The sequence below is a fragment of the Armigeres subalbatus genome, chromosome 1 (assembly GCF_024139115.2).
Source record: "Armigeres subalbatus isolate Guangzhou_Male chromosome 1, GZ_Asu_2, whole genome shotgun sequence".
Classification (NCBI taxonomy): domain Eukaryota; kingdom Metazoa; phylum Arthropoda; class Insecta; order Diptera; family Culicidae; genus Armigeres; species Armigeres subalbatus.
In genome coordinates this window covers 109,504,190-109,528,022 of record NC_085139.1, presented here as the reverse complement: position 1 = coordinate 109,528,022, position 23,833 = coordinate 109,504,190, and the positions used below count along the sequence as shown (strand labels likewise).

Below are 23,833 nucleotides of genomic sequence, written 5' to 3'. Positions count from 1 at the left end.
TTTTTAATTTGTTTTAATATCATTATTAAAGAGGCTTTCAGCCCTTGGCTGGCTCACCTCCGATTGATGGGTTGTCTCTGTAGAGTGTTTGCTGGAGTGCCACGATCACCAAAGCCCCTATAGCTGTCAGTTCAGCAATACGTACTCAATCGTTGAGTTGGTTAATCGTTTCTGGCAGTTAGAAGATATACATTATTTGAAAGACTGATCTTCATCCGGGCAGCAGGGACTATGTCCAAGGGCTTGACGATCCCTCCCAGGCCATCTGCGAGTTATGGCGCCTGCCTATGATGTGGTGGGATTTGACAGTGGGCCCTGTTAAACTTCTATAAAAAGCTGCATGTATCCGCAACTAGGCTCCGCCAAAGCGACCGTATGCCGCTCAAAGCGCACAAGCCCAAGTCCTGGTGTTAGGTGGGGCGCTAAACAGCCCTGACACGACGGCCCTCCGACGAGACAGGAGGTTTGCGCAGGCCCAATAAGTCGCCAAACAACCATTACGAACGACATAGAAGATAATACGACTCGATACAATCAGCACGCTGAATGGAAAAGACTTTTATATATTGCACAGGTCACTCCGGCCTTAGTCTGGTAATAAATCAAGACAAAATTTTCAAAACGACTTATCTGCTTTTGTAAACAAAGATTCAAACGACGATTTAGCAGAAACCTTCACCTACCAATTGGTGGTGTTGATTTGCGTGGGAGAGCTATCAGATTCGTCAAATCGTCGTTTGAATCTTTGTTTACAAAAGCAGATAAGTCGTTGTGAAAATTTTGTCTTGAAATAAATAAAATCTTCATCCGAGTGATACTGGAACACTTTGTAGAACATACTGTACATATTTTTCAGTGTTATGTCGCCAAGCTTTCGAAACCAGAAGAGCTACTGTTGCGGATCGACGACAATTTTTACAACGCCGCTGATTGTCTACTCCTTGGTACGACTGCTAACCCAGGATCTTGAAAAACTACGCAATATACCAAGAATGAATGCACAAGTAACTGCGTCTCTCGGACACATGCACGTTATCGACCCCAACGACCTCAACGATGTTTTGCTTGTAATTGGACTGGGAATCGAACCCAGTTACCTTAAGCATGGTCTTGCTTTGTAGCCACACTTCTTACCGCACGGCTAAGAAAGGTCTTTTATGGTTAAACCACCTAAACTGGTACAAAAAAAAATCCATCCAAGATCTAAAAAACCGGCATCGTTCTGAGACGGTATCACGCTCTGCTGTCCCCAGTCTGCCTTGCAAGTTGCTTCATCTCCTTCCTACGCCTAAGAACACTCTCTCAATGATCAACAGAGCCACGGGCGATTGATTTTGAGATTATCCGACCATAATCATGTGGGAGAAAAGCGAATGCTCACGCTAAAAATTAACGACACAACAATATGTCCAATAAAAAAAAAACGTTCCGTTATGTTAGTATAGAGGAAATTCACGATATGTTTTTAAAATTTAAGTTTGACATTACAATAATTCTAGTTAATTTATATGGTATGTGTTATTATTTACAAATATTTTGACAATATACTCTTCTTTGCATCGCCATGCATTACGAGTTCGCTTCAGCGTGCATGTGTTTGCTTAGAAGTGCGAGAGCAGCAGCGAAGCGGCGACGACGACGGCGAAAGCACCCTTTTCGTGTGTGCGTAATAATTTTTTGACAGCTGTTTTCCTTGCTCGCATGCTGACTCGGCGGGGTGTGGGTGGGTGGCTGCCGGAATGAGGGCGGAAAAGTCCCGACGAGTACGACGGGCGATTGACTTTTCGGTGGACTGTGGAAAATCGCGAAAATCCCGTGCTCTCGAGTGGTGGTGGTTCGTTGCGTTCGCCGCCTCGGGCTGTGAGTTTTCTTCCTTGATCTGGCCTCGAGGGGTTGTTCGAGTTCTTGGCTACTGCGGTACGTTCTGGGGGACGGTCGGTCGACGGTTAACGGTTCAGGTTCAGGTGCGATTCGTGGTTCCAAGTTGGGGTAGGTTTGAACTGGGGTGTGAAGTGCAATCAATAGTGCGATATATCGCAAAATATGGCATAATGATGGTCATTGCAAAGCGGGGAACTGCTCAGACGGAGCGAAGAATGACTTAGTGCGAGCCAGCTGTAGTGAGAGAAAATTGGGTGATGATATAAGAAAATTTTAGAGATAACTAGAAGACGGAGCAGAGGATTCCTCAGCATGCAGCGGAGCAGACGGTGTTTTGATTGTGAGATGAAGATTGCACAGTGAAATCAAACTACACAGCGAACATCGGGTAACACTGGTTAACAAAATTTCATGAACTCCGTAGGATTATGCTCGTTTAAGATGCTCTAGATTTGAAATTTCCAATACGAATAGTAAAAATTTAAAATACATTCAAACATTTTTGCCTTTCTCGTACAACAAAGTTGTAACGAACGGCTTTAGGATTACTCCAAAAATGAACTTTTGATAGAAGCCCCGGAGACACATAGTGCTATATACCGATCGACTCAGCTCGACGAACCGAGGTGATGTCTGTAAGTGTGTGTATATGTGTATGGTTACAAATTTTATAGACACCTTTTTTGGAACTCAGCATTACCCAATTTACTCGCAACAAGTTGCATTCAATGGGGAATGTTGTCCCATTGTTTGCTATGGAAAATTGACCAGATTGGACATTGCATTTCGAAATTATTGAAAAAGAAGAATTTTTATAATACATTTTACGATGCACGAGAAAGGCATCATAGCCGCTAGGTGGATTAATCTGGGTTTTTTCCTTTCTCGTATATTATGTATACGTAAAAGCTATATGATCGCTCCAAAAATAAACTTTTTATAGAAGACCCGGAGACCCATAGTGTTATATACCGATCGACTCAGTTTGACGAATTGAGGTGATGTCTGTGTGTATGTGTGTGTGTCTGTGCGCACCCACGTACCAAAATGTAGCAAAAGTGTCACTCATTTTTAGGCACTTATCTTCAATCGATTTGCTCGTTGCATTCGACGCTGACTTCTATCCCATTGTTTCCTATTGAAAATTGGCCAGATCGAACTATGGGATCGAAAGTTAAGACCAAAATACTTTTTTTCGGAACAATCGCGTAAAAAAGTGTCACTCAATTTTCGGGCACTCATCCTTAACCGATTTGCTCGCAACAAGTTGCATTCGATGCAGAATACTGTCCCATTGTTTCCTATTGAAAATATGCCAAATCTGACTATGTGCTCAAAAGTAATGGCCAAAATACTATTTTTTATAATGCACGAGATCGGCACCATCACAACTAGGTGGATTAATCAGGGTTTTTAGGTGTAAATGATTTTATTCAAATGTAACTAAACTCGCTGTCAAAGGCCCATTTCAACTTTCTCGTGCTTTAAAAGGCTTCCCAGTAATTATTTTCAAACAAGTTACTGTTCCGGTTCATTATCTCTAAGTTACCATCGAAAAACAGAGGAATTAGAAGCATTAGAACTTGTGTTTGTTTGTGATATTTTCAACAACAAGCAAGCATAATTCCAAAAATAATCTGACAACGTTGTGCATTATTTTCGTGTTTCAAGATAGAAGGAATTCTCGCTTAACTTTTCAAAAGGTCCTAAGTAACATTTGTTCCATGAATTAATTTGAATAGCGCAATCAACAGAACAACATGAAAGATTTTGATTGCAGTACTCAAATTAATTCAAGAAAAAAATGTTACTTAGTACCTTTTGAAAAGTTAAGCGAGAATTGCTTATAGTGAGGTAGAAAAATAATTATTCAAACCAAATTATTTCGTTTAAAGTTAAGTTACAAAATAAATACTAGAACTCATCAGGTTTGCATTGAGTTATTTTTTCATATTTATTGCGTTTATTTGAAAGGCTTAGGCATGTATAATAGTTAACAGAGCCGAGACTATTTACGATATTTACAATCTTTAAGTGAAGAACTGATCCCTGTATCAAAAAATAAAAAGTTTAAAAAGGTTACAGTCAGAGCCGCAGCGTGGATGCTCAGCGCTCTTGGCGAAACCTTTATTGGGCGTGCCCCACTTACAAAAATAAAATATGTGCAGTATGTTTTATTTAGAGAACAGTTTGAACCTTACCTTCAATAGAAGAAGGATTCAAAAGCTTGATTGTTCAAACATGCTTGCTAAATATTTAGAGAATTTCTAGCATTTTATTTTTATTTTACAAATCTGAAAGTCACTTCGTACATATTCATATCCGGCTGAACATTGACAATTTCCGATCAAATATCAGTCAGTGAGTAAGTTAGATTTCGTAAGCTAATAAATTACTGTAAAACTGAACATTTAAATGATGATTTCAACAATCACTCACAAATATCTGACCCCGACGTTAAACTGAGGGACAATTTTAGTGCCAAAAGTCATAGTCAAGACATAGTCAAGGCTGATTATGTTTTCTTTAAACGTAGTGACCAATCTCAGTACCAATCAAATGAATGAATATGTGAAGAAGAAAACTGAGTAAGTCATTCTATGTTTTGAATAGCCATGCGACGTTTGTCAATATTCGGCCCAAATGCTCTGGTCTGAATCGCTAACAAACCAATTCGAATCTATCCAACTCAGATCAATAAATGTGAGGAGTTAGATGTTCAAAGTCCAGATCCGTTATCAGACTCATAGTCGAATGAAGAAAAATCTTATTTTGGAAGGTTGATAGCCGGAATCGTGATTAGTTCTGTTTTGTGCGGTCCGAAAGTAAATCGATCAGTGCGGATAAAAAGTAAATCAATCAGGGCGCGATCTTTCGTATTGGATGCAGAACTTTCGCGAAATCCGGATGTTTTGCTCTGTGCGGTCGGAAAGTAAATCAATCACTTCGCAATCGATCGTGTTTTGATTGCTCGTTTTCTCGTGTTTTCGCGTAGAATGATTGCTCAATGATCGAGATGCTTAGTTCTGCTTTGTGCGGGTGAGGAAAATAATTATTTCGTCGCTTACCAAGGCGCAGTGGTGCAATTTATCAACAATGCCTGCTGAAGTGCTGAGTGTGATTCTTTTGTTTTGTATTTTTCTCTGCTCCTCTTTGCCTATGACGGTGCCTTTCAGTCAGCAAGGCAAAGCAGGAGTAGCTTAGCAAACTCGGTTTGCCAACAGCGGGCTGAAGCTGATGATCATTCGGCACAAATTTCCTGTTGTCTTTCAAGTGATAGTATTCACCCATGCATTTGTATAGGGCCGTCGCATTCACGCAGCAGCGAGTGAACTGAATGGACTGTCACTGCGGGCTGCGTGTGCAATGAGAAGAGAGGTCTTAGATTTACTTTATCTTTGATTGTTGCTGCTAATCATTTTCAGTTTTCACTGCTAGGAAGTGAGTGTGAAGAGGAAATGGTATCAATATCCAACAAATTTCAGTCACTGAGACTGAGAATTCGCACCACTGCCAAGGCGACTTCTTAACCAGCTATCCCTTTCCCGTGGCGTTCACGGAGATGCAGAGGATTCCTCGATCTCTTGTAGCAGTGGGTGTCGAACTAAATTTCCTCTCTTAATCCTTAATCAAACTGTGAAGACGTGGCCGGCATCGTAATTAGTTTTGAATTAATGAAACTCCAAAGCTTGTAAAGTAAAAATGGTTTTCTAATCCTAAGAAGGCTATTCAATTGATAAGCTGTGCATATTTGTTGTTTCTTGGTCAATCACGACTAGCCACTAAGAAGTGTACAGTCAATCAAGCTAAGATAGGTTGACAGTCGGAGTCGCTATTGGACCCATTCGGATCAAGAAAAATTCACTGGACTTAAAAAACCAACTCTGGAGTGGGTCTGTCAGTGCATTGAATACACCATTCTACATTGTGCAGATAATGAAATCTAACTCTGAAGTATGTTTACCGATAATCGAAGTCTTTATTGGACCTTATCGGCGTAGCGTAGCATCGTGCTCGAGTTGCCGTTCGTCAGGGAGCATCTTCCGGATAGCCGGAACTTTATAGTACACGGAACAATAAAACAGACTAATATGCATTGAATTACAAATAACTCAATAACTCTCTATAACTAACTATAAATCATAATAAATAAATATACTAAATTTTAAAATTTTCTTCATTTCCTAGGCTTTTTGACGTGCATATGGTATAAGCTTGCTTTCAGCTTATTGCTCTAAACACGTATCTTTGCTGTTTTCATAAATCTTAAAGTTTATTAGCTCAATTATCGACTCAATTGACGCTTGGTTGTGGCAGTGTTTTAACCGATTCAATACGGATTTTTTTTAGTCTTGTTTCAACATAAATTTTGAACAAACTGCTTCAAAAACGGATGCTATCCATAAAAAAGTTTAAATATGGGGTAAAATAATTTTTTTGAGATCTTCTAGGGCTTCCAAACCTTCCTTGAGTTCAGATCTTGATGATCTACATCAGCGGTTCTCAACCTGGGGTACATGTACCCCAGGGGGTACCTTCGCTGGTCCTAGGGAACACCTCAGACAAAAATGCGTAATGGCGGACGTATTACAATTAGAATCGAAACTTATTAATAAAGTTTTGACAATTGTGTATTTTCCATTTCAAAACTTTGTCTTGTACATAATATGCATTATTTATTTTTATGTTTCAGACTAACGTCTGTGCAGTGCATACAAGTGTTCTCCATTCAGTTCAGTCTATGGCTGCATGTCGCCAACTACCTTGGCTTCTTGTTCCCGTAGGATCGTTGTCAAGAACCATTTTCCCCAGATTACTACCCGTCATTCTGGCTACGTGCTCGGTCTACCGCAGTCTTCCGATATTCGCGGGGTGAACGATGGATGGTTATCCCAACAGCTGATGCAACTCGTGGTTCATTCGCCTTCTCCACCATCTGCACCCCACCTAATGAGCGTTTTGTAGATAGTCAGTTTGGTAGGGCGGTGAAGTCTATTCGATCGGAGCGCTTTGCTTCTCGGAAGGATTCATCCAGACAGCTCGTAGGCCTCCTTCCAAGATGTTCAGAAGCCTTCTTTCGAGAAGCTTGGAAGCACCCTTTCAAAATGCTTGAAAATCTCCTTTCAAGAGGCTTGGTAGCCTCCTTTCAAGAAGCCTGCAAGCCTTCTTTCAAGAGGCTCGGAAGCCTCGCTTTGAAATACCCGGAATCCTATTTTCAATAGGATCAGAAGCCCCCTTTTAAGAAGGTCGGAAGCCTTCTTTCAAATAGCTCGGAAGACTCCTTTCAAGAGGCTCGAAAGGTTTGGATAACTACCTTCAAGATGCCGGAAGCCTTGTTTTAAGATGCCCGGAAGTCTACTTTCAAGAGGCTCGGAAGTCGCCTTTTAAAAAAATCGAAAGACTTCTTTCAAAAAGTTAGGATGGCTCCTTTCAAGAGGCTCGGGAAGCTACTATCAAAAGGCTCGGAAGCTTCCTTTGGAGAGGCCTGGCTTCGCTTTGAGAGACCCGCTTCAAAAAGTCCAGAAGACTCCTTTCAAGAAACTCGAAAAGTTCTTTTCAAAAGGCTCGGAATCCTCCTTTTAAGAGGCTCGGAAGCTTCTTTACAATAGGCTCACAAGCCTCTCTCCAGTAGGCTCGGAAGCCTGCTTTCAAGAGGCTGAGAAGCTTCTTTTCAACAGGCAGGGAAGCCTCTTTTCAAGAGGCCGGAAGCCTTGTTTTAAGACGCTCGGAAGTCTACTTTCAAGAGGCTTGGAAGCCGCCTTTTAAAATTGCCGGAAGCCTTCTTTCAAGAGGCTCGGAAGCCGCCTTTTAAAATGGTCGGAAGCCACCTTACAAAATGGTCGGAAGCCTTCTTTCACAAAGTTCGGATGGCTCCTTTCAAGAGGCTCGGAAAGCTACTTTCAAAAGGCTTGTAAGCCTTCTTTTAACAGGCTCGGAAGGCTATTTTCAATAGTATCGCAAGCCTACTTTCAAGAGGCTCGGAAGCTTATTTTCAATAGGCTCGAAAGCCTACTTTCAAGTGGCTCGAAATCCTCCTTACAAGAGGCTCGTCTACCAAGAAGCCCGGAAGCCTGCTTTTAAGAGGCTGGAAAGCTTTTTTTCAACAGACTGGGAAGCCTCTTTTCAAGAGGCCGGAAGCCTTGTTTTAAGGCGCCCGGAAGTCTACTTTCAAGAGGCTTGGGAGCCTCCTTTTAACAGGCTCGGAAGCTTGTTTTCAAGAGTCTCGCAAGCCTATTTTAAAGAGGCTCGCAAGCCTATTTAAAAGAAACTCGGAAGCTTATTTTGAAGAGGCCGGAAAGCCTACTTTCAAGTGGCTCGGAAGCCTATTTTCAAGAGGCTCGGAAGCCTCCTTTTAAGTGGCTCAGAAGTCTCTCTTCGATAGGCTTGGAAGCATACTTTCAAGATGCTCAGAAGCGTCCTTTAGAGATGCAATGGAAGCCTCCTTTTAAGTGGCTCGAAAGCCGCCATGTAAGAGGTTTGAAAGCTATTCAGGAGGCTCAGGAGCCTCTTATCAAGGTGCGGAAGCCTTCTTTTAAGAGATTCAAGGGCTTGAAATTGTTCTTTTAAGAGACCTGGAAGCCTACTTTCAGTAGGGGGTACCTCAATCAATGCAATAGATTGAAGGGGTACCTCTGAAGAAAAAGGTTGAGATCCGCTGATCTACATAAACAACAAAGCGTTTTACGGGGCCTCAATTCTATTTTGAAGTTGGAAATGGTACTTGAGACATAAATATACTATTTTTATCAATTCTCAGTGTTACCAGAACATCAACGGTACTCCAAACTATTCTTGAGTTCAGATCTAGAAGGTCTACTGGAAGAATTTTTTTTTTTCGAAAAAAAAATGTTCGGAAAACCCCCCCCCCCAGACCAATTTTCTGGCTACGCCACTGCATCAACTCTATAATAAAGAAAAAATAAAATAAATGAATTTCTGAAGGAATATCCGAAAGAATTCTGAAAGTAATTTACGAAGAAATGTTTAATGGATTTACTGAACAAATAGCTATTGGTATGTACACAGAAATTCCTATAGTTCTCCAGGAATTTCTCCGAAAGTGCGGACAGTAGTAGAACAAACTCAGTTTTGGCTTTAGAATCAAGACTGCATGCCAAGAAAAACTTCCAAAATATCGAGATTACAGATATTCGGATATTCTCAAGAATTCTTTGGGAATTTCTTGCACGAGTTCCTTCGAAAATTTCTACAGATTTAAATACCTTAAGTAATTCCCTACGAAAAATATTATATTCCAATATTCAGGAATTAATTCGGTAAGTCGCAGATTCGGATCGGTAAGTTGCTTCGGAACTTCTTGGGACCTTGAGAAATTTCTTAAGGAATTCTTCTGGAAATTCCTTCAAAAATTCATATAAGATTCACACTGACCATTCCATAAAGAATTCCTTCAGAATTTCTTTTTAGTAATAGATTTAATAATTTCTACTCATGTAGATTGGTACACTTCCCCACAGTTGTGATGGACTCGACGTTCCCTTCTTCAAATAAGCCATTCCTCGGAAAACTCAAAAAGGCTTGCGAATCTATTTATTAGTCTGTTGGATTACATTGCTGAAAAGAGATTCTCTCTATCCCGCGGGCTTCACGTAAGTGTCTCTTGTTACGGGTCCGCCACCTCCGTTGCTTGCCCTTCACACAGAAGTGCATTTAAAGCAGAATGGTAATTAAATTCGATTGTACTATTGGGTGGAGCCGCATGCAAAGCAAGACTCAAGCCAGGGTGATGGATAACCACATACATACATACATACTTTTAAAAATTTCTACAAAATTCCTTCAGAAATTATTTTAACAATTCCACTGGATGGGACTCGAACCCATGACCCTACAGTACGCTAGACTGGTGCTTTAACCAACTAAGCTACGAAGGACCTCCGTCGGCCTTCGCAACCTAGCGGCTACTGAACGGGCTCGAGATTCCCAAATTGGACGCATAGTCAAATCACTCGCAATCCATTTCTCAAGCCAATATTTCCACATGTGTATTGTACACGTCCACATTAGAGGAGCGTGAGTATTTAGAATGTCTGGCAGCTATACACATTCTTCATCAGCAACGGTACTGACCAGTCCGGTACCAGTCTAGCGTACTGTAGGGTCATGGGTTCGAGTCCCATCGAAGGGAAAGTGGTTACCTCCAATACATTTTCCAAATCAATATCTTCCACATAACGTACATATTCACATATGAGTTTTCATAACATTGTAAATTAACGTCCAAGTCGGGTGGTTTAATCCCCGGAAATAGGCAATTACCTTTGATTGAACTGAACTTGAGTTGCGTGCTCTTGCCTACGCAATGCGGTCGGGTCTGAGCTTGACGACCGACTGGCAAATAGCTTACACAACCTCACTTGATCAGTACCGTTGCTGATGAAGAATGTGTATAGCTGCCAGACATTCTAAATACTCACGCTCCTCTAATGTGGACGTGTACAATACACATGTGGAAATATTGGCTTGAGAAATGGATTGCGAGTGATTTGACTATGCGTCCAATTTGGGAATCTCGAGCCCGTTCAGTAGCCGCTAGGTTGCGAAGGCCGACGGAGGTCCTTCGTAGCTTAGTTGGTTAAAGCACCAGTCTAGCGTACTGTAGGGTCATGGGTTCGAGTCCCATCGAAGGGAAAGTGGTTACCTCCAATACATTTTCCAAATCAATATCTTCCACATAACGTACATATTCACATATGAGTTTTCATAACATTGTAAATTAACGTCCAAGTCGGGTGGTTTAATCCCCGGAAATAGGCAATTACCTTTGATTGAACTGAATTCCACTGGAATTTTTCCAGGTATTTCATAAGACATTCCATTCCCTCGAAATTAATCTAGTAATTCTTTCGGAATTTCCAACACCATTTCCTTCCAAAACTGTAGGACGAATTTTAAGATACCTATTTCCGTACGAATTCCTAGAGCAATTTCCAAAGGACCTCCTAAAGGAATTACTGACATACTTAAATTTCTTAAACAATTTCTTTGGACATTCCTCGTAGAATTCCTTCATGATTTTCTCCAGAGATTCCTTTAGAAAATCCTCCAGAAATTACAACGGAGATAAATTCAGAAATTCTTCAAGGCTCTAAGAATTTTCTTCAGATATTCCTTCAGAACTTCCTCCAGGACTTCATGGAAATTATTTCAAGAAAATCAAGAAATTGTTTATCGAAATAAATCGAAACCAGTTTGTTTTTAAACAATTCTAGCAATTACAAGGAAGATGAATGAAATGTTCAATTTGTTGGGTCACGTGCCCAATCGTGCTCCAGCTCCAGAAGCCAAAAGATCAGTTTTACATTCGCATATCATAAGGCTAACACAATGATACTCCATGCCCAGGGAAGCTAAAAAAATCATACCAGACTGGGAATCCAAATCCAACATTCATTATGGTGTTGATTTGTAGCTGTATTTTTTTCCGGGTTCTCAGAAATTTGTTAAACTTTTACCGAGACTCGCACAGCCGAGCCCCAACAAACGTGTTTTTTGCCAAGATTTCTGTCAAAATTGCTGAAAATCAGCAAATTATTTGCAGAAAACCAGCTAACAAACGTTATTTTTGCCGGGATATCAGTTTTTATTTTGCTGGGCTAACGGCTGTGTGGAATTTGCCGAGCTGTATAAATAAAGACTGAGTGTGTAAGCACTGGACCAATTAAGATATGTAACATGTGTTGGCCAAACCTCGGCGTGAAATACGAAATTCGGCGGCGTGGAGTCAACCGGCGTATGGCGCGCAGCCGACACCTTGACCGGCGTCGGCGTACGTCAATAAGTGTCGTCGGCGGCGGCGTGGCGCGGCGGCGCACAGGTCTACTCCAAACCATTCTTGAATTCAGATCTTGGGGGTCTACAAGACCAACAGAGTGATTCAAAGGCTACTGAGCTTACGTGTTAGTTGCAAAAACCCCAGGTGACATCATTACACCAGTATATGAAAATTACAACATTCCCAAAATATCTACGGTACTCCAAAACATTCTTGAGCTCATATATTGGAGGTCTACAAGGCCAACAGAGTGATGCTTGTGTGTTAGTTGGAGAAACCCCAAGAATCATCATTACACCAGTATATACAAATCATAACATTCCAAAAATATCTACGGTACCACGGCAACAGAGGTTCTGAAGCTTGCTTGTTAGTTGGAATTGCTCCAATGGACATCATTACACAGTACTTACGTACGTACGAGAAAAACCATGTTGTTATGATCACAAACATCGCATCCACATTTTTTTGTTCTTTCGTTTCGCTTGGTCTACGGGAACCACGGCGTATCTTGATGACCGGATGTACATGTGAATTGTTGCTACTCCATAATCGATCAGAATAAGAGTAAGTTGCACCCCGAAAGCGTTGTCAATCTCATACTTACTTGCTTGCTACATATTACAGTATCCTCCGTCAGAACTGCAATTGAGTTCTGGGCTTGAGGTTCTATATGATCATGTACAATGTACGATATGTTGAACATTTCTATAAGCATTGAAACCACTAAGGTGTATCATGAGATGATAGTCTAACCAATAAATGAGGACTGTGTACCTAGAACCGAATAAAGCTTGCAACACATTCAATCGGCAATATAATTGGTTTCAGTATCGCACGAAAGTGGTTGTTACTAAGATTAACATTTATAAGTAATTTACATGTGAATAATTTCACTTCAAACGCTTTTCACCATACTTATCCCAAAATGAATTAATTTTAATATCTAAAACATATTGTTAAAAAAAATCTATTTCTCAGCTCCTCTGCAACCATTTGATGTGATTCTGGGAGATCGTCAACAGAAGGCGCTTCAGAAAAACTATTATTTTAGTTCTGAAATCATCAAAAACAGTCAGATTCGAATCGACACGTCAAGTCTGCTACACTGCTGACAACATGCAACTAGGGGTAAACTTTTTTTAAGCAGAGTATCAATGATGACGTTTCTTACTAATAATCTTCTTCATCGAAAAAAATACTTAGTAGACTGGTAACTGCTGTTTTTTCGAGAAAGGCTCCTTTTTTTGATGAAATTTGTGTAAGGTGGACATTCACAAAGTGCGTCCTTACTGGGAAAGGGGGAGGGGGTCAAACCGAAAATTGCCTAGACCAGCACCGGAAATCAAACCCAGTCACCATCAGCATGGTCTTGCTTTATAGCCGCGCATCTTACCGCTAGGCTAAGGAGGGCCCCGTAACGCCCGTGGAGCTATTTCAACTTATAAAAATAGTGGGGACATCGAAGATCTATATGTTGATCGATTTGAATATTAAGATCTGAGCTCAAGGACAGTTTGGAGTGTCGTAGATGTTCAACGAATTCTGTATTATGTTTGTAATGTTGTAATGACGTACCGTGGAGCTATTCCAACTCATAAAACTAGTGGGGCATCAAAGATCTTCATGTTGATCAATTTGAATATTAAGATCTGAGCTCAAGGACAGTTTGGAGTGTCGTAGATGTTCAACGAATTCTGTATTATGTTTGTAATGTTGTAATGACGTACCGTGGAGCTATTCCAACTCATAAAACTAGTGGGGACATCAAAGATCTTCATGTTGATCAATTTGAATATTAAGATCTGAGCTCAAGGACAGTTTGGAGTTTCGTAGATGTTCAACGAATTCTGTATTATGTTTGCAATGTTGTAATGAAGTACCGTGGAGCTATTCTATCTCATAAAACTAGTGGGGCATAAGAGATTTTCATGTTGATCAATTTGAATATTAAGATCTGAGCTCAAGGACAGTTTGGAGTGTCGTAGATGTTCAACGAATTCTGTATTATGTTTGCAATGTTGTAATGAAGTACCGTGGAGCTATTCCATCTCATAAAACTAGTGGGGCATCAGAGATTTTCATGTTGATCAATTTGAATATTAAGATCTGAGCTCAAGGACAGTTTGGAGTGTCGTAGATGTTCAACGAATTCTGTATTATGTTTGTAATGTTGCAATTACGTACCATGGAGCTATTCCAACTCATAAAACTAGTGGGGACATCAAAGATCTTCATGTTGATCAATTTGAATATTAAGATCTGAGCTCAAGGACAGTTTGGAGTTTCGTAGATGTTCAATGAATTCTGTATTATGTTTGTAATATTGTAATGACGAACCATGGAGCTATTATTTTTATTTATTATCAGACTAAGGCCGGAGTAGCCTGTGCTGCACATAAAAGTCTTCTCCATTCAGCTCGGTCCATGGCTGCACTTCGCCAACCACGCAGTCTGCGGAGGGTCCGCAAATCGTCCTCCACCTGATCGATCCACCCAACCCGCTGTGCACCAGGTTAGGATTTACGATTTAGATATGTCCCAGCCGGATGATCTAAGTTCTCCAAATCACTGTGGAGCTCAGACAAATTGATCTATCAAGTCAACTGGGTGCGCCACAAAATAAATAGCAACCCATGGTGTCCATATAGGTCCATGGAAGCCATGTGCATGATTTGCGACTTTGTTATGTCCAAATTTGATGTTCGAAGTTCTGCAAATCATTGTGGAGTTTCAGTCTTTCAACTGGGCTTGTTTTAAAACCACTAGCAAACCATGATGTCCTCATAGACCCTTATAGGCTTTGTGCATCATTTAAATTTTGTATATGTTCAAATCGGATATTCTAAGTTTTTCAAATCAGTCTGGAGCTAAGACCAGTTGATCTATTAAGTCAATTAAGCACAGTACAAAATCAAAGACATTCCATGGTGTTTTGAATAGGCCTTTAGCAGCCATGCGATTTACGATTTTAATGTGTGCATAAAGATCGTAAACGTAAATGATACACATGGCCTCTGAGGGACTGTATGGGTTGTTATTGGCCTGATATCGAGCCCAGTAATCTTGGTAGATCAATTCGTCTGAACTCCAGAATGATTTGGATCATAAATTATGTGCATGGCCTCTTAGGGCCTACATGGGTACCATAGGTTGCAATTGGTTTCGTACCAAGCCTAATTGACTTGGTAGACAAAGGCTTTTTTTGTCTTTATAACCGACACTTTTAGCACTAGGACTAGACCAAAGCTCTAAAATCCAAAATGGTTTGAAGAACCTAGAACATCTGTAAAAATATTGTCTGCATGCACGATTCATAATCACTGAAATAGTATTAGGTACATTTCTGAGAAAAACAGCAATAAAATCGTTCATTCGCGATATTCGTGTGCAAGTATCGTCCATATAAAAGTGGCCAACTGACGATCCTTCCTCCGACGATTACAGGATGTAGGTGTGGCCGATCAACAATCAGGTCAGTTTTGAAAAATTTTTGAGCTGACGATTATTTTGTTATATAAACATGTGAATTTAGCTGAGAAATGCCTGAGTTATTGCTAAGCCAAATCCGGGTCAATATGACCCGAACACCGTAAGTGTGAGTTTTTTTAGCACTGTAGGAATGTTAATTGAAAGCTTTCTATGTCCGCCTTCGCATAAGTATGTATCTTGTGTGGCAAGTACAATGAATACACTATGGCCAGTGAATCGAGAATGTTTCCCACCCGGAATGCAGAATGCTCTACCATTGTTTCCTATAGAAAATTTGCCATATCGAACTATGGGCCCGGAAGTTATGACCAAAATTACATTTTTATAGAAAAAAAATCTTTTAAAATGTCATCTCAGGTACTTATTCACAAGTTGCATTCGACGCAGAATACTCTCCCATTGTTTTTTTTTGTTTATTGAAAATTGGCCAGATCGGACTATGGGCTAAAGAGTACTGACCAAACTACGATTTAAACAGAGCCTAAGTCGCTCTGTTACGCTTTTATCATATGATTCGTTGAACTAGAATTGATTTCGAGGCATCAGGCATTGTATGTATCAGCATAATCAATTTTGGCCGACGCCTTCCGTAACAGCTCATTATTTCCAATTACTGAATCGTATGCTGGCTTGAATCCAACAAACAAATGATGAGTCTGTGTGTTGTACTCCCAGAATTTATCATCAAGCATTCAAATAACTCAGATTACGTCACTTAGCAGTGGTATTGACTGTATCTACTACAGGCTCTACTACAGATCTACAGGCGTGAAGCTGATTCCATGGATATATAACACTGTTGGGCCTTCTTTTAAACATTTTTTTGGATTAGTAACAGCGACAGCAAAATAAGAATCAACATTGATAACAACCATAGAACCATAGGGGCCCTCCTTAGCCGTGCGGTAAGACGCGCGGCTACAAAGCAAGACCATGCTGAGGGTGGCTGGGTTCGATTCCCGGTGCCGGTCTAGGCAATTTTCGGGTTGGAAATTGTCTCGACTTCCCTGGGCATAAAAGTATCATCGTGTTAGCCTCATGATATACGAATGCAAAAGTGGTAACTTGGCTTAGAAACCTCGCAGTTAATAACTGTGGAAGTGCTTAATGAACACTAAGCTGCGAGGCGGCTCTGTCCCAGTGTGGGGATGTAATGCCAATAAGAAGAAGAAGAAGAAGAAGAACAACCATAGAAAAAAAGTGGGTTCCTCTCGGCATCTAAATAATGTAGCTTAAGAGCGAAGAATGATGCTCGTTTTCCTGTTTCCAGCGACTTTGCATCAAAATCTGCTCTTATGGGGGGAGGGGGTTTGTCGTTTTCTTACACACCATATAAATAAAACATCATTTTTGAGAAAAAATCTTACATGGGAGAAGGGAGGTTCGAAGAACCCTGAAAAAATGCTTACGTAATAAGTTTACGACCCCTAACTCAATATACCAGAAACAAATTTTGTTTGACCAATATTATCTGTCTAACTAGCATCCAAAGCGTTCATTCGATTTGTAAGCCAGTGTAACGCTATGTTTCAACCCACAATACGCTCCTTACCGATGCATCACGCTGTGTAGTGTGGCTGAACAGTGTCCAAGCGAGAGAACAAGAGAACAAGCTCCACTCTCTCCGAAGTGGGGGAGTTATGGGGAGAGTGTTTTGGTTTTTGTTTTGCGTTCGGGTCTGCGCGGTGGGTCGGGTGGGGAGGCCAGGCGCAAGGTATTTGGGAGATAGTGTAGCAAGGTGAAGAGATGGTGCGCCGCCGATGAAGGTTTGAACGGGACGGCGAACGTCGAAATCGTAAAAGTATGTGATCTAACCCAGTTCTCGGAAGAAGAAAAAAGCGGAGGTACTCCGGGTAGAGCGTTATTTAGAACAATTTCACCAAAGAGCCGACATAACTGTAAAAGTTTCTCGTTTTATGCTGTACAACTTTCTTCTTGTCAGGCCCTTTGCCCACGCGGCCCACCGAACCCGGATCATAGCGGTTCCTCTCGTAGGGCAGCGCTGAATGATTTTCATTGTCTCGCTTCCCAATGACGCAGAACGCGGTGAAGAGTGGGTAATGAATGATACGGCTATCAGACGAACGATCGACCAACCTGCAGAATCATTCCTAAATTACTCACTGGCACGGGATACATTATTTAGGTACTGATTAAACACATCTCGTGGAGACCGTTCCGTTATCAGTATGTGGAAACGTTCGGTTTACCGTGCCATATGTGTGCCGTGTAAAAGCGACTCGCGTTCTACATTATGAGTGGAAACGTTCAATTCTTTATTCACATATAAACTGTTTATCGCAGGTTATTCGTTCTGATGAAACTTTCATTGTGTTTTACGGAGTGAATTACAATAGGATTTATTGAACCAATTTTCAATTATTTATTTCTCGTGGTTTCGAAAGAGCTTATCAACGATGGGTGATTTTGATAAGCAGTTTATGTGACTAGGGCACCGTCAACGGGGGGACAATGGGTCTGGGAGATGGGTTTGGAACGCTTTCACAGTCTGAAGGTCGGATATCACCATCGTTCGAGGATATGGCTTTCTCAGTCTCTGGGTAGATCGAAACAGCTATATTTTGCATTGACCGACGCTTCGACAGCATGCATTCTCCTAGGGCTGTACGCAGAGCGTTAATGAATAAAGCTTCCAATGAATGATTAAATTTGTTACGATTAAATCATTCAACTCTATGATTAAAGATTATGATTAACGATTTATTCATTTTTAACAATGAATAATGATTATGATTAATGATTAAATTAATTTTTGACAATGATTAACGAATACGATTAATGAATAAAACGGTTGAAGTATGATTAATGATTACCAATCGTGATTAAATGTTGACACAATATGTGTATGATTAATGATTAACGATCGATATGATTAATGATTAATGATTATGAATAATCAAATTAAATGATTTGCATAGTGATCATTAATCAAGTAACCGTTCAACCAAATTATGTTTTTTTTACCTTTAAAATTGTATGATTATGATTAAAGAATAATGAATAAAAGCGATGTATGCAATGATTAAAATTGATGATTAATGAATAAACTCAATACAGACATGAATATGATTAGTGATTAATGATTAAATGCAAAAATCTATGATTAACGATTAGTGAATAATGATTGAATCGTATTTTTTGTATGATTATGATTAATGAATAATGATTAAATATCCCATTATTCATTAATCATGATTAAATCTATGATTAATCACTAATGCTCTGGCTGTACGTCCCTATAATCTTTTTCTTCTTCCTCAACGGCTCTACATTCCAACTGGAACTTGGTCTGCTTTTCAGCTTAAGTGTGCTATTAGCATGTCCAAAGTTATTAAATTAAAGCTTTTCTATGCCTGCCACTGCAGGAGATTGTATCAGTAGAGTATCAAGGGATTGTGGCTAGTACAAGAAATTATGGCGGTTATTCAATACTTTTTCTGCGACGGGTACAACCATCATAGATCATCAACCTTTTAATGGGTCTGTTAAACATAGAGTGGAAATGTGAATTATGAATTACATTAAAAATGAAGTGGCTAATAAAGTGATTTAAGAAATAAATCAGAAATCTGTTCTGATTCTGGCATTCCGTCACAGACACCCACCAGATCTTTACAGTGGTTCTCAAGTTTCTGTCCACTGCTCATCTGTACTGCCGACATCAATGATGATAGCTCCTTCATAGTACGTTAGATTGTCTAAAAAATTCAGCTTATTCTATGTTTTTTTTTTCAACATCAAGATTTACTTCAGGACCTCTCCGACAATAAGCCATCGGATATATGGATTTAATAATTTCCAATTTTAGAAAAAAAAAAGTCGTTGCAACCTTGTTGTTCAGTTTAAGCTAAAAACATTGTGATTTCTACATGGTCAAATTCAACCAGAGGAAAAATTATAACTGCCAGAGGCAATTGAAATGTATTAATAAAAGTTTAAAAGATGAATGCATGTATTAGATAATTAGCAAATAAAGTAAGCTAAAACATCATGGGGGTATATATCTGAAATATTTTCTTCTTTTCGGTAAAATGAAACTAATATAAAACGTCTAGTCAAGTTAGTGTCCAAGTAACTAATGAAAAATCCTCCGTGATGAACTTGTAGAAAATCATAAAAAAATCACGAAAATAAAGCAATAAAAAAAAACTCATGAAAAATTTATTATTGAAACCAATCAACGCTTACTATTATCTGACATTCCCCTTTAGCGGAAATTTGTTGATACCTAACATTTTTCTTTCTCCAAACTATTTTGAGTTTGGTATTGGTTTGGTTAAAACATCTGCTGCCTGAAGATTTGTAGAAACATGGTTTAGACAATTTGTTCTCGTACATAATGATGTCTTATGTCTATGTGCTTGCTTCTTGAATAGTATCCCACATCCTTCTCTGCCAGATTGATGGCGCTTTTGTTATCGCAGTTGATCGGTACAGACATTTCGACGTCATGGAGTTGACAACCTACCACGAGGCGCGAGTCTTGACGTAATCCTCTCCGCCAAACCGCTTCTTGGGTTGATGAAGAGAGTGCCATATATTCGGCTTCGGTAGTGGTAGTGCTACGGTAGATTGTTTTTTCGAGCTCTAATAAACTGCACCGCCACTTATATGAACACATATCCAGTAATCGAACGCCGAATTTCGACGTCATTTGCCCAATTCGCATCACCGTAGCCTTAGAAATCCTGATTGCTACTGCCCAGTGTGCTGATCCCAGATCATTGCTGAAATGCTGCTGACAACACTTACTGCGTAACTGATATACGGTCGAGTCGAGAGCATTGTGCAATGAATTGCAAACCACCAACTAGGTCCTTGAACGGAATATTTAGCATCTTTTCCATTTCTCCCACAGATACGGCTTCATCACTTTGGTCAACTTTTGATTGACGTCCAAGGGAGTCGATACAGGGTTTGAAAGCTCCTAAATCTAATTCTCCTGATCTATAGCTACTATGCTACTGGTTTGCGTAACCCGCAGTCCTAAAAAATTGTGTTTTCGGTCAAATGACCTATTTGTTGACCAAACGACTTATTGACTGAACAACATTTCCAGCCGTATATCAATTTCGACTAATTGCCATTTTTTTTAGATGAGTTTTGGCCTGATGATTTCGACACTGTTGTTTCATAAGGGCGAATGTCGCGAACGTAAACAATGCATTTTCCTGCAAATTCCTCAAGAACTAGGACCGCTTCCAGACAACAACCACTTGGAACTTATGGCGCTCCACGCCTTCTATCGAACGGAAGTGAAAAATACCGCCAGAAGTCTGTAATCTTCCTGAAATCAGCAGATGAAGTCAATGTTTACGTTTGCGACTTTCGCCCTTATGAAACAACAATGTCGATTTGTTCATTCAAATGGGCACTAGAGCCACCAAAATATCGATCAAAGCAATCGTGGTACTTCGCCAGCAGTCAAAGACATGTGGTCAATCATCACGGACTGGAGTGACAGTTTATTAGCAAACTTCCGCTTGCCTAGCAGCAAGATAATCTCCACAATTCTTATCAGCATTCGTGAAGAATTCTCATCAGAATCCGCGAAAAAATCCCATCAGAATCAGATGAATTCCCATTGCAAACTCTAAAGTATTCCTTTCAGAATCATCGAAGTATTCCAACCGCCATCCAGAAGAATTCTAGATTCTTTTTGGTATCGTTGAGGGACACCCTTGGGAATCTGTGGGGACAGCCTTCATAATGCATGAAGTTTATCGATGATTTGCTTTGAAATCGTTCGGAGATTTGCTTCAGGATTTCTTTCAGAATACTTCAACGATTTGCTCAGGAATCCCTTGAATGTTGAATTTGGAGTCTCTCGACGATTTGCTTCGAAATCTCTTGACGAATAGCTCCGGAATCATTCGGTAATTCGCTTTGGAATACATCGATGGTTTGCTTCGGAATTACATCGACGGTTTGCTTCGGAATTACTCGAGGGATTCCGATGCAATCCTGAACGATTTGCTTCAACATCATTGGAGGATTCCCTTCGGAATTACTGGAGGATTCTTTACGGAATCCCAGGAGGATTAATTCGGAGTTACCCGACAGATTGCTTCGGAATTCATCGACGATTTGCTTTTACATCCATGGAACATTGCATATGAAAATCCCTGGAACATTAGAGGATTTGCGATGGAATCTCTGGAACATTCCCGTCGCAATCCTTGGAGGATTCCCGTCGACATCCCGGGAAGTTTTGTGTTGCCAATAGGAACACTGTAAATTTTCTAAAATATATTGATATCTAAACTTCAATTTCAATATAGAAATTCAATCTCAGTGAATTCGTTCTAATTATTAGTTGAATGTGAGAATGAAAACCTAGAAATTATGAATTGTAATAAAACCTACTTAATATTTACAGTTTCACAAAGGCGCCTAAGCCTAAAGTAGTTGCTATAGGGAATCGATTAGTAAAATGTCCTTTTCCTAAAGGTAAATTGGAAAAACATGTACTATTGTAGTCACAATCAGATTTGCTTACTCGGCTAGGGCGAATTTAGAAGCTGGAAAGAGCAAATACCGTAAGTGTAAGTAGTTCTGCAATAATGTAACCTCAAACATGTACTCACAGTTTAAAGCTGTACTGCATCGTAAACTTTGTGTGCCCTTTACTGCCAAATACCCGGTGACCCGCTCAATCCTGCCTCCGACAACAATTTGGAACCCAGGGAACATTCCCTGGAACATAGCTATTGGAATCCTTGGTAAATTACCTTTAGAATCCCTGGAGGATCCCTTCGGTATGCTTGGAAGATTCCAGTCGAAATCTCTGGCTGCATTTTTTTTTTCATTTGGGGTAGATAGAATATTTACGAAATATGCAAAAATATTCACTGTCGCTAGACGAGCTCGGTGGTCTAGTGGCTACCGCTTCTGTCTTATAAGCAGGAGATCGTGGGTTCAATTCCAGGCTCGTCCCTTCCCTACTTTGTATCTTAGTTCTCTATGTGTTTCACGTTCTACCAAAACGATTCCTACTGTTATAACCTTCCACACAATCCCAAAACCTCCCCTGGCACCTATGAGAGGTCGTAGAGTTCTCTGCATATTTCTTTAGCAGGTGTCCAACTAACCATCCCTTCCTCAGCATTCGCAAGGACGTGGCCAGGACAGATCTCGACTATTGGAGAGTGCAATGCTTCCATCTAAGACAGAGGTTTTCAACCTGGGGTGCATGTACCCCTGGGGGTACCTTCGATGTTCCCAGGGGGTACCTAGGGCAAAATGCGTAATGGCGGATGTATTAGAATTCCAATAAAACCATATCCAAAAACTTTTGACAATTTTATATGATTTTTGATTTCAAAACATGGTATTGTATATAATATGCATGGTGATCAATATATTAAATCCCGTCGAATCCTCATCACTACACCGGCACCACCAGGACTGTGGGACAAAATTTCAAAAGAGTAAAACGTCAAGTGACTTAAATCTATTTAGAATCTAAGGATGAAGGCAGAGTAAACGCGACGGCGCGATGCGACGCGACAGTGCACTTTGATAATAATTGTTATTCCTTTGCATGAGTCGCGTCGCATCACACGTCGCTTTTACTTTGGCGGGCACCTAAGGGTTCGGATGCCTTTATTTGAGAGGTATGAAGACTTCTTTTAAAAAAAAAAAGCTAAGTAGCTTGGAAGCCTTCTTCTATATAACCAGCTTGTAAGATTTCTTTTGAGAGGAACAGAAACGTTTTTTTCAAAAGGCTCGGAAGCCTCCTTTCAGGAAGTTCGGGAGCCTCCTTTCAAGAATTTCGGAAGCCTCCTGTCAAGAGTGGTAAAATCTCAAATTCTCAAATCACATCGACGATTCAAATCATCTTCTTCTCCTTCTTATTGGTATTACATCCCCATACTGGGACAGAGCCTCGCAGCTAAGTATTCATTAAGCACTTTCACAGTTATTAACTGTGAGGTTTCTAAGTCAGGTTACCGTTTTTGCATTCGTATATCATGAGGCCCGCACGATGATACTTTTATGCCCAGGGAAGTCGAGACAATTTCCAATCCGAAAATTGCCTAGACCGGCACCAGGAATCGAACCCAGCCACCCTCAGCATGGTCTTGCTTTATAGCCGTGCGTCTTATCGCATGGCTAAGGAGGGCCCCGATTCAAATCATGCGTGAGTCAAATCCCATTAGAATCATGGCCCATAAAATCGCCCATGGCTCAGATCGCAATTTGCACCATTTGCATGATTTTTTCGTGTTCTTTTTTGTTGAGTGCATTGGACGTACTTTTTCGCTTAAAACAATGGTTAATAGAGCCATATGTAAACGAAATAATAAAATATACCTACGCCTTGATTGCGTGTTGATAATTTTAGAGCGAAATCACTTTTCGGCGAGTGAACGAAGCGATACGATTCTGTCCGAGAAACTGAGGCGCAATTCTCTCTCAGAATCGCAAGTAATCGAAAACCTCCTTGTAGCTCGGAAGTCTTCTTTGAGGAGACTTGGAAGACTTGGAAGAGACTCTTTCCAAAAAACTCGGAAGCTTTCCTTCGAGAGACTCGGAATTCTTCTTGGAAGCTTGCTTTCAAATGGCTCAGAAGCATCCTTTCAAAATGCTGAGAACCCTCCTTTCGCAACGTTTGGAAGCCTCCTTTCAAAAGGCTCTGAA

The 23,833-nt window shown here is 40.3% G+C and overlaps 1 protein-coding gene across 2 annotated transcripts in view; it reads left to right on the top strand.

Moving 5' to 3' along the window:
• The first annotated feature begins 1,615 nt into the window (after positions 1-1,615).
• The window catches only part of LOC134204809 (probable serine/threonine-protein kinase DDB_G0267686), a 333,973-nt gene continuing 311,755 nt past the window's right edge, over positions 1,616-23,833 (top strand). Inside the window, exon 1 of one of the 2 annotated variants that reach the window (XM_062679623.1) lies at positions 1,616-1,964. The gene's annotated coding sequence lies outside the window, so the exon portion shown is untranslated. Of the gene's footprint in view, positions 1,990-23,833 lie in introns of both variants that reach the window. The other variant, XM_062679615.1, reaches the window with a different exon arrangement.